This window comes from Dama dama, chromosome 33, assembly GCF_033118175.1.
Source record: "Dama dama isolate Ldn47 chromosome 33, ASM3311817v1, whole genome shotgun sequence".
NCBI lineage: Eukaryota > Metazoa > Chordata > Mammalia > Artiodactyla > Cervidae > Dama > Dama dama.
Window position 1 is genome coordinate 75999477 of NC_083713.1, and position 15646 is coordinate 76015122.

A 15646-nucleotide genomic window follows, 5' to 3' on the forward strand; every position below is an offset into this window, starting at 1 on the left:
CCCCTCTGGGTTTTCTGCCCTTCTTCCCGAATCGGAAAGTTCGGGGGAGAAGGGAAGATTTTCTTCCCTTAGCCTCCCGCAGCTCCGCGTTCTCTGCCTGCCTGGTCTCAGCCAGAGCTTCTCCCGGGAAGGGTCCCCGATTCGGGCTGTAGGCAACAGGGGCTGATTTTCCAGACTCAGCGATGCTCCCAGCCACCGCACTCGGGGACAGCGGCTCCTTTCTGAATGCGGCTGCCTTGCTCCGATTTGCAGTATGCCCTGTGCCTCCCCGATCCATGGCTTTCAGCTCTCCCCTAGGCAGAAGGTTCCAGTTGGGATACCTTGAAACCAATGGTCATCCGTTTAATAGGGTTGGGAGTTTGGGCCTAGAAGTCATGGGCCGATGTAGTCAAACCACAAGATCAATGGCTGCCCCTGTTATAGGAGGAAGAGCTTTGATGCACACTCCACCCCCAAAATCTTTGTGCCAAAGAACACATAATGAGTATGCACTAAGGGTACACTCTGCCTTCCAAACTCTAACCTCGGCAAGTGCAGGGCATTTAATTTAATAGGCAGGAAAACTGGACACCTGGGGATCCGCCACCTGCACTGTGTATTTAAAGAACCCAGTTAGTCAAACTTGAATAAATTGCTGGAGCCATCAGAGGTGCAAGCTCAATTGCTCAGCTGCAGAGAAAGGGAAGTTTCTCCAGCTCTGGAAACTCCTAAATGAAGAAAGAATGCAATTAAGCCATCTGTGTTGTTTCCAAAGATGGTTTATCAAGTTTCCTCAAGGTTCTGGGTTTCCTGCCTTATCTATTAACTTCATCATGAATCTCAGTAATATCCAACCAAATTCAAACTGTTCTGATACTTTTTTCTTATTTTTGTGGTGTGAACCATCACTGTTGGAGAAGAGTAGGAAGGCCACTTACTACTTACAAGTTTCTCTACCTCACTCTCCACCCTCTTAAATCCAAAAGGTCCTTAAGAAAGAGATACTCAGTACCTCAAGGGAAAACAATTGGAAAATGTTTACTGCTAATGATCCAAAGCTGACCCAGTGCTCCTATCTGGGATTGGAAGTTTGGGGGATCTGAAATTGATAGTTAGTGGAAATGGATTATAAAGATTTTTGTTAAAGTCTGTATTTTAAAGGTATGCTGAAGAGGTCAGCCTCTTTAAAGGGGAGGAACCAAAAGGCTTTAGTTCAGAAATTATTTCAGAGAATAGGTAAGGACAGGATGGAATCAACATTTCTCTCCTCTTTCTCCTCCTCTTCTCCCCGCATCCCCCTGCGCCTCCCCCTCTTTTTTTTTTTTTTTTTTTTCTTTTGTAAGTAAAATTGTTCCCATGGTACTATAGAAAAACATCTAAGTGGTTCAGTAAGAGGAAGTTAGGCATGGTGCTGAGTTCGCTCTCTAACTCCTAGAACACTAGAGGTCAGTATTGTCCTAATGATGCAAAGGTGTGGCAGTAAAATAGCTGTGCTTTTCCTCTAGCACACCTATCTGAAAACAGTTAATATTTTGAAGATCTATGAAGGAAAAATGAGAAATAAGTGTGAAATAAATAGAACATACTCTATAGGAATATGGTTCGGGCTTCCTTATGTAGCATCTTAAGAGCAAGGAAAAAAAGAAAAAAAAACATAGGATGAGTTTTTCTGTAAATTAACTGAATTATAGTTAATGTTACAATAATGTTCATAAAACCTAAATGGTATGAGCTTAAGGCTCATGCTTATCATTACTGATGCAGCAATAAAGCTAATTCTAGGCATTTAAAATAAAACCTTGTAATAATGAGCTTTAGTATTTCATCACTGACAGCGTAATTTCCCTATTTCCAATCAGCATTTCAGTTGAATGCATGCTGCTTGCTAAATATTTGGGGGTCTATGTTCTTAAACAATAATGTTAAATGCTTTTATTTTGTCAAACAAAATGTATTAATTCAGTGAACAATAGAATAGCACCAGAAAATTGCTTTGAATTCAGTTCTGGTGGTCTTCCAAACCTGTGATGCAGAACCTCTAAGGAAAAAAAAATACAACATTCCACAATTCTTCCAGACGTCTGTTGTCCATATACTTAATCCATTTATTATAGTGTTTTTGTTTACTTTTTAGCTACAATCCATTAGTATTTTTATGCATATATTGGCAAAGAGAAATCTTTAAAATTGTCAATTTTTGTAAGTTTATAGATAATTTGGAGGATTTTCCCCCAGGATTGTTATTTCTATATTTTGAAATAATACTTCAAGTCATTTGTGACAGTACTCTTGGAAATGGATTATTTACCCAAGATGCTCCATGGAATACTTGTGAACTTTGTTCAACTAAAAACAACTTTTAATTGTTTCTAATCTTCCGGCAACAATTTATTATTGCTAGTGCTGTATATGTGTGTTTAATTTTCTCATAATCTGACCAAAACTTGGGCATTTAGCTGCAAGGGGAAAATGAATTCTTGCTCAATTATAGATCTCATAAGTTTCTAATTAAACAAAATTAAAATAAAGTCAGGTTAGAAGGCCTGCTACAGTATAGATAATATGAATCTGTGAGAGAACGTAATTACCAACCAGTAATAAAAACTCTGGAAATTCCCCCATTTCAGATTTTCAGGATATTAAACAGCTACAGTACTTCCTTTGGGTTTACCCTGAGGGAATTAGTTAATTTCAAATATAGATATGATAGGCCAGTGTTTAATGAAAAAATCATTTTACATATAATATCAGCTCTTTTGACATAAGAAGAAATGACATGACTTGATAGTTGGTTAGAGTGAAACTAGGGTTTTGAAATAATAGGAGTTCTAGCCCTAGTTATGCCACAGCTAAGATGCCAAACACCCATCAGTTGATGCATCATTTCTGCTCTCACAGCTCAGGTATAAAATAGTAACTGAGATATGTATCTACTCCCAAATAGAACAGCAGCTCAAATTTTTACAGAGGAAATTCTTCAAACAGGTACTTTAAAAGACATGCTTGCATTCAGAAGACAAGAGGAATGCAGGGGACACTTATAGGGTCACTGTTCACTTTATTTTACAATAATTGGATGTTATGTGATTATAAAGAGCCTTAATTCTGACCAGTCACTTGGATGATCTCTAAGCATCTTTTCTCTTTGTTGCTACGTATTAGGTCCACACAGATAACAGCCAGGAGAGAAAAATCGAAAACTCTTTACTCCTTTCATCACAGGCAGAACTTTATCGAAAATATAGGAAAATGTCAATCATATTCCTAAAGATCTTCAAATAAAGAGATGCACTGTACGTTGAGTTTTCTGAAGCTTATGCACAAACCCAATCAATACATAGTATTATAAATAAACAAAGACTAGATTCCTTTTTGCAGGAAAGTGTTTGCCATTTACTTTTTTGTGGCGTTTACATTGCAGCCATCAGAAGTGAAAGAAACATTATATTGCTCACTTGCAAGAGTCCTGAAGATATTCCCATGGTTGAATGGGCTGGTCTTTGACTATCCATATGGATTATTTTCCCTTTCTCTCCACATAGTCCCTGTCTCCAAACCAGATTCATATTTCCACAACTGAAAAACAGAAAACCTGGACTAGCAATTATCATACAAGGGTATATACTTTAAAAAAAGAGTCCGTTTCTATAAGAATCACCTTAACTCACCCCCATGTCTTATTCTCATTCTCATGAATGACTGAAGTCTTCTAAATTGCAGTTTTCCTTTCCCAGCTTCTCTTGCCTTTCCTTTCCTTAATGGGACCCAGTTTTCCTTTATTAGATTGCTTTATTTTTCAGTGTGTGCCCATTCGTTACCAAACAAAATAATGTGATGGCATTAGAAATGTTCCTAAAACTTTTGTTTTAGTTGGTGAACAAAAAGCTCTTTATCTTGTATGCCAGAACTCTGCTGAAATGTGACCTATATATACAAGCCTAATTATCCTTGTCATGTAGGACAGTGGGGAGATGGTCTAGTTACCTTCAAGGTTAGAGTACTATCATTCATTCAGAAAGGCTTTGTTTTAAAGCTTCAGGTTCTCATTAGACACTTCTGGGATGATAGTACTCAAACTGCTAAGCGATTATACTTAGAATAACAACATGATAGAGTTTTAATTCCTACTAGCTGCTAGCTGCTATGGGCTTAGTATCTCTCAGTCCATGTGCTGGGTTCATGCAATTTGGCAAGGAAGCACAGCTAGGTAGACTTTATTAAATCCAGTTTACAGATGAGTAAATTTAAGGTTAATAGATGTTAATAATTTTCCCAAGATCATAAACTCAAGGAATGAAAAAAATCAGGATCTGGACCTGTATCTGTCTATCTTCAAAGATCAGACTCTTTACAAGATATGAAATTAATCCCCATGCATTCTGATGGGGTCTCTGTGTGAGTATCTGAAGAAAGTTGCCTTGGTATCTCTGTGGTTAGTCTCTGCAGCTCTATTCATAACAAAGATCATGGAGGCAGCTCTTTCTGCCAGAACCAGCTCCTGAGCTTTACTGTCAAAAGCAACCAAACAATTGGAATCTACATTTGATGCAAAATGCCAGACATTGCAATAGTCAAAGATTGGAAGCCTTATATCTGGATGAACACCAGATGTTCTGTTTTTCTTTTACAAGTTTCAGTTTAAAACTTGATAAGGAAAGGGTATAGCCTTGAAGATGTGATGAAGATGTGGTGTGTGTGCAAACACACGTACATACACAATACCATAAGAAGGTACCTCTGTTGGTATCATGTCTTGTAAGTCAATAGATGTCAGACAAAACTATTAATCAAATAGCAGGTATAAGCTTCCTTTCTCAGCATTGGGCTGGTCCTGAACAGGCTCTGCCTAATAGTCTAAATTTTGTGCCATCCTTCCATATTGTCTAATTTCCAGTTTCTGGAATTCCGCATCCCACAGACAAATCATGCTTTCTCACGTTCCCTTGGGTTTATTGGCGTATGCCTGTCTACTCGGTTTAGAACGTCCTTTCACATTTTTTATCTTCTGTCACTGTCTCCATCTCCCCCCCTGGAAAACATACACACTTTCCCCTGGCTAGGTCACATGTCCCTGTATCACTACTGTATTCCCATGGCACTCCCCGTCCTTGTCTCCCCAACTAAACGTGCATCTCCCTGGTTATCATATTTTATCTGAATATCTATAGTCAGTGCCTGAAATATATGGATGAGAGAAGAAATGAATGGGTTCCAACTAAAATTTTTCATTTCTAAACCAAGATCTTTCTGTGGTCCCACTACTAGAGTCTTTTGAAATGTATTTTTTTTTTCAAATAAAAAGTATTACTTATTCTAGTTTTGGAGATGTTAAGAAGATGCTAGAATATGCAGTTTTTAAGTGAAAGAGCAGAAGTTTAGGTCATTTGGTTGGATTTGGAGCTGAAGAGTGGGCTTCTACATTTACACAGGGCTACACATTTCCACGAGTTCATTGCTGACATGACCTTATATCTGTGTCAAATGGCTCTTTGTTCCTAAAAGAGAACATCTTCCCATTCTTTGACCTTAAAACCAAATTTGAGCTAATTTTATTAACTTGCTTTTGCAATTTTAATGAGAGTTTTCTATATACTCTGAAAATACACAGACACATAGTGATATAAAAATCCTTCATAACTCGGTGTTCAGTATAAAGAAGAAATGTTTAGATTCCATTTAATGGGGTTCTAGTCATAAACTACTGGAAAGATCTTATCTGATTACAAACCTACAACACTGTCCTGCTAACATAACCCTGAGTGTCTGATGTCATCTTCTTATGCCGTGGTTGGGAGAAGATTTAAGTGTTACGAGTTTATGTGTGTTACTCATTTGAAAAATTTTGTTGAAAAAATGAATCCCAACAAAAAGTTCTCTTTCTTAAAGTCAAGTTTTCTTATGAAGCTGGAGGAATAAAGATGCATTAAAAGATAGAGGCCATGACCTCAAGGAACTTTAAACATGAGCAGCCAGCAAAATAAATCTTTAATCACATCAAAGTGATAAATGCTATAACAAAGGTAAGCACAGGTGAACATCTCAAACTGGCTGGGGCATCGATGCAGGCTCTCTGAGGGAAACAGAATGTAGAGTCAGACTTCCCAGCTGGGGAAAGGAAGGGAGGTATTAGAGGTTTTTGGTGTTGTAGTGATTACTTGCACGAGTGGCACATAGGCTTGCAGATAGAAGAAGAAGCTGGATAAGTAGGTAAACATGGGAGTCTTTGATTTTTACTGTGAAAACTATAGAGGGTACTCAAAATATTTTGAACATGTAATTAAATAATACATAATCAGATTTTTGTGTTTAAAAAATCACCATATGAAGGAAAAATTAAAATGAGCGAAGGCTAGTCAAGAAAACCAGTGAAGAGCTTATTACAATAACACAGGTAATAATTAATAAGGGCCTATGGAGGAAAGTTTTAGAACCTGGAAATGTCGTAAAGAGTCAGAAAGAAAATCATGAGCCAGGTAAATTCAAAACCAAAGAATCTATGAGCTAGTAAACTCAGAGAAGGCACAGATTTGTGGTTAAAATGTATTTTATTGCTGCTTCCATTGTTTTTGACAAATGAGAACTAGAAAAGGTGCTCAGTTCTCTGAAATGAAGTTCTTCTCAGGGAATACCAAACAACCATGCTCTCAGTGCAGTATATTTCATATTTGCATGACACCACATAGCACATGCTGTCTGTATCCATCATCCTGATGTATCTTGCAGTCTGTAAATTATGCTGGTTTTTGTCAGCAGAGTGAGAACTAGTCATTAAGGAAGGAGCAATTAAACCTCAACCCAGCACCTTCTCATCCCCCTCTGGCAGGGAGGTAAGCCAGGGATCATAACTACTACCAGTGGCTGCTCTGGGGAAAGAGAAACCAGGGAAACTGGGTGTACCAGGTTGATTTGCCATCATTGGTAACTGATTTGCTGGCATAAATTCCACATCTCTACATTTCTAATTGCTTTTGTGCATATTCTAGGGGGTTGATTAATGCCATCTGTTCCTTGAATCAGCTGAATTGATTGAGTTTTAAAGGATGACAACATGAATGTTGAAGATAGAAAGAAAGTGAAGGAAAATGCCAAAACATCCCTTGTGGTGTATATTATTTTTAACTATCCACCTTTGGAAACAGATACATCCTTCTGAAGACAGTCCAAGGCAAACAGCAGTTTAAAGAGATTTGCCTACCAGACAGATGCTTGTAGGTGTCAGTCTAGGCCACTGTTCGCTGAATATACATGCTCAGTCCCCTCTCCTCCGCCATCCTCCCTCCCTTGCCCTTTTCCTTCCTCTCTTCCCCACTCCTCCTCTCTGTCATGTGGCCATGTATTTCGGGTAATACCATTGGCTTTTCCCTGATTATGTTAAGATGTGAAAAGAGGGGAGAAAGACATCTGTTGCATTCTGATGCTGCCTTGCTAAATATGTAGGCACAGACACCAAATGTGAAACCTCCCATCAAGGCCTATTCTAAGAGCAGTCCCGACCGAGATCTACCACCCACTGCACTGGGGAAAGCCCATTGAATTCTGATACCCCCACCTGTCTGTCTGCAAACAACTCTTCTACTAAGTCCATCGGCCTCTGAATCCGTAGACATGAAGGAAAGCCTTCTGATTCATAGAGGAGCCTTAAGACACAGAGCTTCACTGGGAGAGAAGATAGAAGAATTTAAACCTGTACTGAACTCCACTTGACCAAGAGAAAGAGGAGAAACATTTCTAGAAGAGACAGAGTCCGGTGCCTGAAGGAGGGAGATGACGATCTGAGTTGGGGAAGGGAGGGGAGGAAGTGTTCAGAGTGTCCAAGACAAGCGTCACCTACTTCCTGATGTTGCCCAGGCTGACCCTCTGTATTGCAAGGGTAAAGTGCTGCAGGCGGGCAATCGGGAGGTGATAAAGGACGGTAGAAAGGGCACAGGCCCCACAATTCTGGGTCGATGTGACTCTCACTCAGGATTTCCTATGGATACTAACATGAGCCTTGTAGAGTCAGGGTCAGTATAACATGAGTTACTCTGTATAAGACACACTTGACTTGTTATGTGTGTAATTATGACTTTATTATAGTTACTAATGAGTCCCAACATGGATTCTCTCAAAATCAGTTGCAATAGTAATTGGGCAAAGACAAGAACATTTCCATTCCCAAGCAAAGATGGAAGGGCTCACTCTCCCTTCATCAGAGAGCTGAGTAACTGCCGAGGCAAAGGGACACTCGCTCTTATTTCTCTCAGATGTCAGAGGGACTGTGGGTAGAACTGGTCTCCACCTGACAGAGACCCAGGGCTGTCTGGGTTCCTCATGCTTCCTTGCTAAATATGTAGGCAGAGTCAGCAAACATGAAACCTCCCATCAGGGACTTTTCTGAGGGCAGTCCTGACAGAGATCTGCTACCCACTGCACTTGGGGAAGCCCATTTGGGTTCTTTCAAGGCGCGATCAGGTGTGATCCCTGCTTCTGGGTTTTGGCCAGTGAAACGCTTGCCACAAACCTCATTAAGGAAGTGGAGAAAAGAGCTGCCTCTAGAAAAGAAAAGAGCACATCCCCTCCAGAAAACCCTGGCAGAAGATGTCAGTATTAGGGGAGAGGCATCCTTGAACAGACCTTGAGAAAAAATCAGTGAGCGTGAGCAGGAGCATAGGTAGTGTTCCTAGTAGCCTAAGCTCTCCATTTGCAGGAGACTTGAGCAGATGGAAGTTAAATCTGCAGGTCAGGAGAGCTGTGCTTTCCTTCTGGCTACTGCTGAAGCCTCCTTTTGGTGAATCCTTAGTTCAAGTGTTCTTCTGTTCTTGTAAATGTTGGGTTAAAATTGGGTGCTGCTACCACACCTGATGGACTATAAATGCTAATCCATCTTCAAGTGCACCATTCATTCATTCATTCAAAAGTACTTATGAAATGCCTCCTGTGAATTTATTTCTCTGTATAGTCATGAAAGCCTATTGCCTATTGAAAACCAGGTGATGGAGGGAGAATTGGATTGGTGTCCATATAACCCAAAATAGCAACAATGAAAAATAACAGTAACTTCAAATCAAAGCCATGGCAGCGGGGTCCTCAACTCCAGCCTTGCTCAGTGTATTAAGCACCTCTTTTCTCTTCCTGAGTCCTTTCTCTCTGCTTCCTCATCTTCAGCGTTTCTTCCCCTTCACTCTTAATTCGCCACCTTTCCAGTGCCCTTCCCTTTCTTCCTCCCACCGCCTCCCTCCCTTCCCCATGTTCTTCTACTCCTGTCCCTTCCTCTCTTCTCTACCCCTCTCTCCCCTTTCAATCTCCCTTCTTTCACTCTGCCTGTTTCATTTAATGTTTAATAAATGACTTTTTAGTTGTCTTACAGCCAAGGCTAATGCTCTTTAAACTTTGCCATTGAAGTGCTGCTTGCCAGAAAGCAAAAAAAAAAAAGAGTGCAGAGAACCCAGGGGAGTCTGAGAGCTTAGGTTTATGTGGTTGCTGAAGCATGTAATTTCTTGACTTTTTTCTTAAACACTCAGACAAATCTGCATTCCATTCCATATTGCATCCATGTGTAAATTGCAGGAAAAAAGTTTCCCACAATCTCTGGTTAAAAATTGATGAACAAAATTGATTTACTTAACCCATGACCAAGGGCCACATACACCCAGGGGCGCAAGTCTGAGCTTTCTGGCTCTTTATCCCCATTTATACCTCCTAGGATTCCAGTATGAAGAAGCACACCTTCCCTGCCTCACCTCTCGTTTTGGAACAGGTAGCTTCCTTTCTCATTAAATGTGATTGGTCTGTGAGCTGCAAGTTATAATTAATCAATAATGAGAGGTGAGAAGAGCTTATCGATTCACATGAGGAAAGGAAACCCACAAGCCTGCTTGATGCACAGAAATGGAACTCCCGGGAGGTGGCTGGGGGTCAGAAGTCTGCTCAGCTTCACTCAGTCTGCGCCCATGGCGGTCACCTGGCAACGTGCTCCACGTCCACGGAGCTTACTTCTGGGTAAACGAGCTCTTCCAGGTTACAGGAGTGGGGTCAATGAGGGCAGGTTTTTTGTTTGTTTGTTTGTTTGTTTAAGAAAATTGGAAGCATGCTGAGCTTACCAGGATATTAAAGGAGAGATTAATGCTTCTCCTTCTACAATAGTCAGGAACTGTTCAACACCATCACAAGAAATGAAACCACCAGATTTCACTCACCAGATCAGAAGGTGTGAACATTAGAGATGAGAGATAAAGTTAAATGATATGCTTCTTCCCGGGCAGAGTTTCCAAAGATACAGTTCATCCTAGTGGTGGTACCTGATGGGCTCATTCTAGTCCTCCCCACAATAGTTATCATCCTCCCCATTCTAGGACGAACAAGAGCCAGCTTGGACAGTCAGGTGATTTACCCATGATCAAATAACTTGCATGTGGCTACATTAAGATGATAACCTATATTTCCCTGACACCAGAGTCCATATCTTTTTTACACACTACCCACTGCTTTCTTGAACTCAAAGCTAAGGCTGAGCTACTCTTGAACTTGAGATGGTCACCCTTGCAGACCTAGTCTTTCTCTGTGATCCAGGGTCAGAAAAACCTTAGTCTAGACCTACAGATTTCTCCCCCTTGCATAGGTCATCTTATTCTAACTTTGCTGGCAGCACTTCCCCCATAGCTAGAAGTCTTTGTGGCACATAGTTTCCTGTTTCTGAAAGTTGACTGTCTTATTCACTAAAGCTTAAACCACTAAATAGTGGTCTTGAGGAGCCTGAGATGAGCCCAGTTTGAGTGCATCTGTTCCTGTCTCATACTCCCTAGAGACCTTCCTCACTAATTTCAGTGTTCTCAGCACTCCATCATACTGTAGCCTTCCTAGATTTTATCAGATGGATATTCTGCTTTTACTTTTTTTTTTTCATTTATTTTTATTAGTTGGAGGCTAATTACTTTACAATATTGCAGTGGTTTTTGTCACACATTGACATGAATCAGCCTTGGATTTACATGTATTCCCCATCCCGATCCCCCCTCCCACCTCCCTCTCTACCCAATCCCTCTGGGTCTTCCCAGTGCACCAGGCCCGAGCACTTGTCTCATGCATCCAACCAATGGTGATCTGTTTCACCATAGATAATATACATGTTTCAATGCTGTTCTCTCGAAACATCCCAGCCTCGCCTTCTCCCACAGAGTCCAAAAGTCTGTTCTGTTTTTATTTTTGATTTTTTAAAGCTGGTGCTAATAAGATAACCCCTATTTGTGACATTTAGATCACAGATTCTAATAACGCAAGGATTGGACTACATTGAGATCCATTCTCAGTCTTTGAGGTAAGCTGCAGGGTTCACCCTATATCCAGCCCCCAACCTCCTTTCCCCCAGTGGGGATGGATGGGAGGGAGGGTTTTGAACAAGCACATGCTGAGTGACATTATTCTTCACCGCAGATGCGGTCTCATGGTGAGCACTGGCTCTGTGGGCCTCAGAGAGTCTGCACGGCAGAGAGCCACCCGTTGGGTCCAGGTCCCTTCATCACCTTCACAAGGACAGCCAGGTCGGGGGAGTCTGTGCTTTATTCTCCAGCTCCCCTGTGTCCCTTCGGCCTAAGCTGTTATTTAGCTCAGTTGTGAGATCTCTGTCTCCTCTGTTCTGTTTTTCAGCTGTTTTCTTGTCTCAGCAGAACTTCTTGCTTAGGTTTAAAGGGGCTCAGCCATTTGTTCCACGGTCAGCATCCTCACAGATTTGCTTCTCTTCCTCCAACCACAGAGCCATCAGGAGGGACACGGAGTATCCCGAAGTCATTCACACTGAGGCAGTGCATCAGAGCTGTGTTCTAGCTCTCCAAAAGAAGGAGTGCTCCAGGGAACAAGACCTTAAATATTTAAGCTTATTTTAGGAGGAGAACGCTACGGTTTCCAAGATTAAATCTTATGTAGAATTTTTATGTAAAATAAATTGCACAGATGGCAGCTTCGTGGGATATGGGGAGAGGAGATGCAAAATCCTATCACTCAACCTACTCTCCTCTCCTGATTCTTCAGGCAAGAAGCGCACAAAGCCTCCTGCCTTACCAGTAATCGTAGGGATCTCCAAGTTTATTCATGGAAAAGTGATGAGGCGTATGAAGGTTTTAAGGAAAACTGGGGGTAGTGGCCTCAGCGGGGGCCAACACTCGGCCGCTGTGCTGCCGCAAGGCCTCCCTGGGCGTTCGTCACCGCAGAGAAGCTTTCAGTTTTCTTGCAGGAAGAGGCCCTGGAGTAGGAAACTGCAGCCCACTGCAGCATTGTTGCCTGGAGAATTCCTCAGAGGAGCCTGGTGGGCCACTGTCCATGGGCCGCAGAGAGTCAGACACGACTGGGCACACACAGATAAACACATACATACATTCTTCCATATATTATTTTCCATTCTGGTTTGTCACCATCCATTCTGGATATTGACTATAGCTCCCTGTGCTATGCGGTGGGACCTTGTTTATTCATTCTCGACAAAATCATTTGTATCTGCTAACCCCAAACTCCCAAGCCATCCCTCTGCCACCCACCTCCCCCTTGGCATGCACAAGATGGTCCTCTATGTCTGTCAGAATGACCATCATTAAAAAGTCCACAAATATCACACGTAGAGAGTGTAGAGAAGAGAGAGCGCTCCTACACTGCTGGTGGGAATGTAAGTTTTGACAGCCATTGTGGAAAGCAGTACTGAAAGTAGAATTGCTGTATACCATCCTGCAATCCTGGTCCTAGGCACAGATCCAGAGAAGACTAAAATTAAAAAAGACACAGACACCCGCTTTGACCTTTTTAAAAAAGGTGTTCGTGTTAGCCACACAGTGAATAACTGCTTGATAAACTGAATTAAAGCAGAGAGAGGCTAAGGGGAGCCCGAATACAGACAGCGTGCCTGCGTTAGGGGCAGCAGAGGGGCAGACGCGGCGCGCGGTCCAGCGCTCTCTCCACAGTCTTGCCCCTGTTTGACAGCACTCCTAGGAGAAATGGACATTTGGCTCCAGAACCGAGGCCGTCTTAGTGAATGCGACTAGACACTTGGAAATACACACGTGAAACTCCATTGTGCCCCGTCTGGATTCAGGCTGAGTTTCTGGTTCTGGCGGAGTGTTGCAGTCACCACGGGCATGCACATTTCCTTAGTGTACCGTTCACTAGAAAACCAGGTTGCCTTAGATCGACGCTGCGCTTACATATGAGTGAACTCCAAATGCTCCTGCTCTCCGTTCTTTTATTTGTTTAAATTGGACCCATTGCTTTGTTTTTCTTCTTTATCTCTTTGGCCATGCTCCATGGCCTGCAAGGTCTTATTCCCTGACCAGGGATTAGATCCAGGCCGTGGCTGTGATGCACTGGGTTCTAACCACTGGGCCACCGGGAACTCCCCACTCTGCCTTCTCAATAGATTTCAATATAATAAGTAATTTATGATGCTATATGTACATGCATATATATGTGTACACACAACTATATGTATAATAAATTTGAGATATTATTAGTTTTCTTTCATGGTTAATGTGCCAGGTACAATTTTACATGTGCATGCATGCTATGTGAACTGTTTATTCTGGAAAATGTCAAAATTTATTATCCCCCAAGGTCAATATTGACTTGGGTGTCACTTCTATGAATATTTACCTCTCCAGATAATGAATTGAAATGGGCATTTGGATGGAAATTAATACCCATTTATTTTCTGAAATTGAATGTGTTTTGCCGTGAGAATGGATAAATGCTGTTGGGAGGCGTGCAGGCCTCCAGTGGCCCACTGTGGAGGCCTGGTGCTCGGGAAGCATCCTTTGCATTCTGATTTACTTTGGTCGGGGGTTTTTAATAGTTCTTTCACATGATTCTTTACCTAATGGACAGAATGCAAAACTTCAAATATATTCAGCTTGGCATTTCAGTAACATAATCAGGAGATAATGATACTTGTGCATATGGGTAATAAGTATACATGGAATTAATGAGCACTTTAGTTTAGGGATTTATTTTGGATAAACTAGTTACCTGAGAAACACAAAACTCCTTCAACAATAATTTAATTCAATGAAAAATACAGGGAGAGAGATAAAATTGCAAAGTGTTTCCTTTGGTTTTGAGCTATTGACTTAATGGAGTAAAGGAATGACTTAATGCTTTCAAAAAAATTTTTGATGTGTCGTGTGTTTTGGAGATGTGAAATGTATGCCTGTGTGTGTATGTGAATTAGTACAGTGCTTATGTCTTTCTTTACAAAAGTCAGTGCCTCACACATATTCAGGCATCTTTTAGTATATCAAACTAATTTGAAATTCTTTCTTAAATTGTGAAGGTCTACAATAGAAATATTTCCTGTTGCTCCTCCCTCACTGCTTTATTAACTTCAGATATTGAGTGGCAATATATATTTTTTTGGCTTAAAAGAGCTGATAATACATGTAAATAAAAATATAATTATGACAAGTGGCTATGTTCTGTTATATATGCACAATATATGTGTATGCTTTTCTATACCAATGTCCACACACTTTGCATTCTTGGTTTTGTCCTTTATAAATAAGACAGAGTAGTTTAGATGCCATGTCAGCAAATCTTTTCTAGCTGTCAATGGTCAGATAAAAGACCTGGACTTAGGAAGAAAATATCATAATTAAGCACAGGCTGTGGCTTCATAGTTGAGAGAGTAAACCACTGTGGAAATTCATTAGTAAAGTTAATCTGACAAACATCCGAGCAAGTGAAACAGAATCCATTTGAGGGGAGAATGTATGACTCTAATGGTGCTTTCACCTTGCTGATATGTTGTCTGGGGTAAAGATGTCTATGTTCTCTGTATAAATATCTATTGTTGGACAGTTCAGTTTGACTATTGGATTCCTATAGCTAAGTGTTGTGTGGCTTTGTTGGGGAAATGATGTCATTTGGTGTGTGAGGAAATAAAAACCCCTCAGTTGATAGCCAGTGGAAGTCTCGTTTTACACATCATCCAAATCACATCCCACATCAGAAATGAAGCCAAGACAGCACCTCTGTTCCCTGTGCTGGGAAGTTGTGATTACTGGGAAAAGCTGAAAGACATCGGGGGTATTTCTATCCATATTTTCATGTACATGTGTACACACGTGTGCTCAATGTCAATTAATTTAGCTTGGGCTTCTCTTTTAAATCTAATGATACTTGGTGTTAATCAGTTGTACTCAGCTGGAAGTGACTTTGCTCCAGGGGACATGTGGCAATATTTGGAATATACATCCTCTGTTTTCACAACTGGAGGTTTGCTAGTGGCATCCAGGTGTTACATCCAGGGAAGTTAGTATAAGTTTTCCTGGTGGCTCGCTGGTAAAGGACCTGCCTGCCAAGCAGGAGATGTAGGTTAGGCCCCTCGCTCAGGAAGATCCCCTGGAGAGGAAAACGGCAATCCACTCTAGTATTCTCGCCTGGGAAACCCAAGGATGGAGGAGCCTGGCGGGCTACAGTCACTGGGGCGCAGAGTCAGATACAACTTAGCGGCTGAACGACAGCAGCAGAGATGTTAGTGCACGCTCGGCGATGGACAGGAATGCGCTCCACAGTAGATAGCTATCAGCCTCAAACGTCAAGATCGTCAACATGTGAGAACATTGAAGTTCTGTCAGTCATTTACGGATCATCATGTATTAATTCTTAAAGATGCCCAACATACTTACACATACACTTGACTTCCTTCTAACATCTA

At 41.3% G+C, this 15646-nt stretch overlaps 1 protein-coding gene across 2 annotated transcripts in view; it reads left to right on the top strand.

Moving 5' to 3' along the window:
* CNTNAP5 (contactin associated protein family member 5) overlaps positions 1–15646 on the top strand; it is a 984962-nt gene that overhangs the window by 264 nt on the left and 969052 nt on the right. The gene's annotated exons all lie outside the window — the stretch shown is intronic.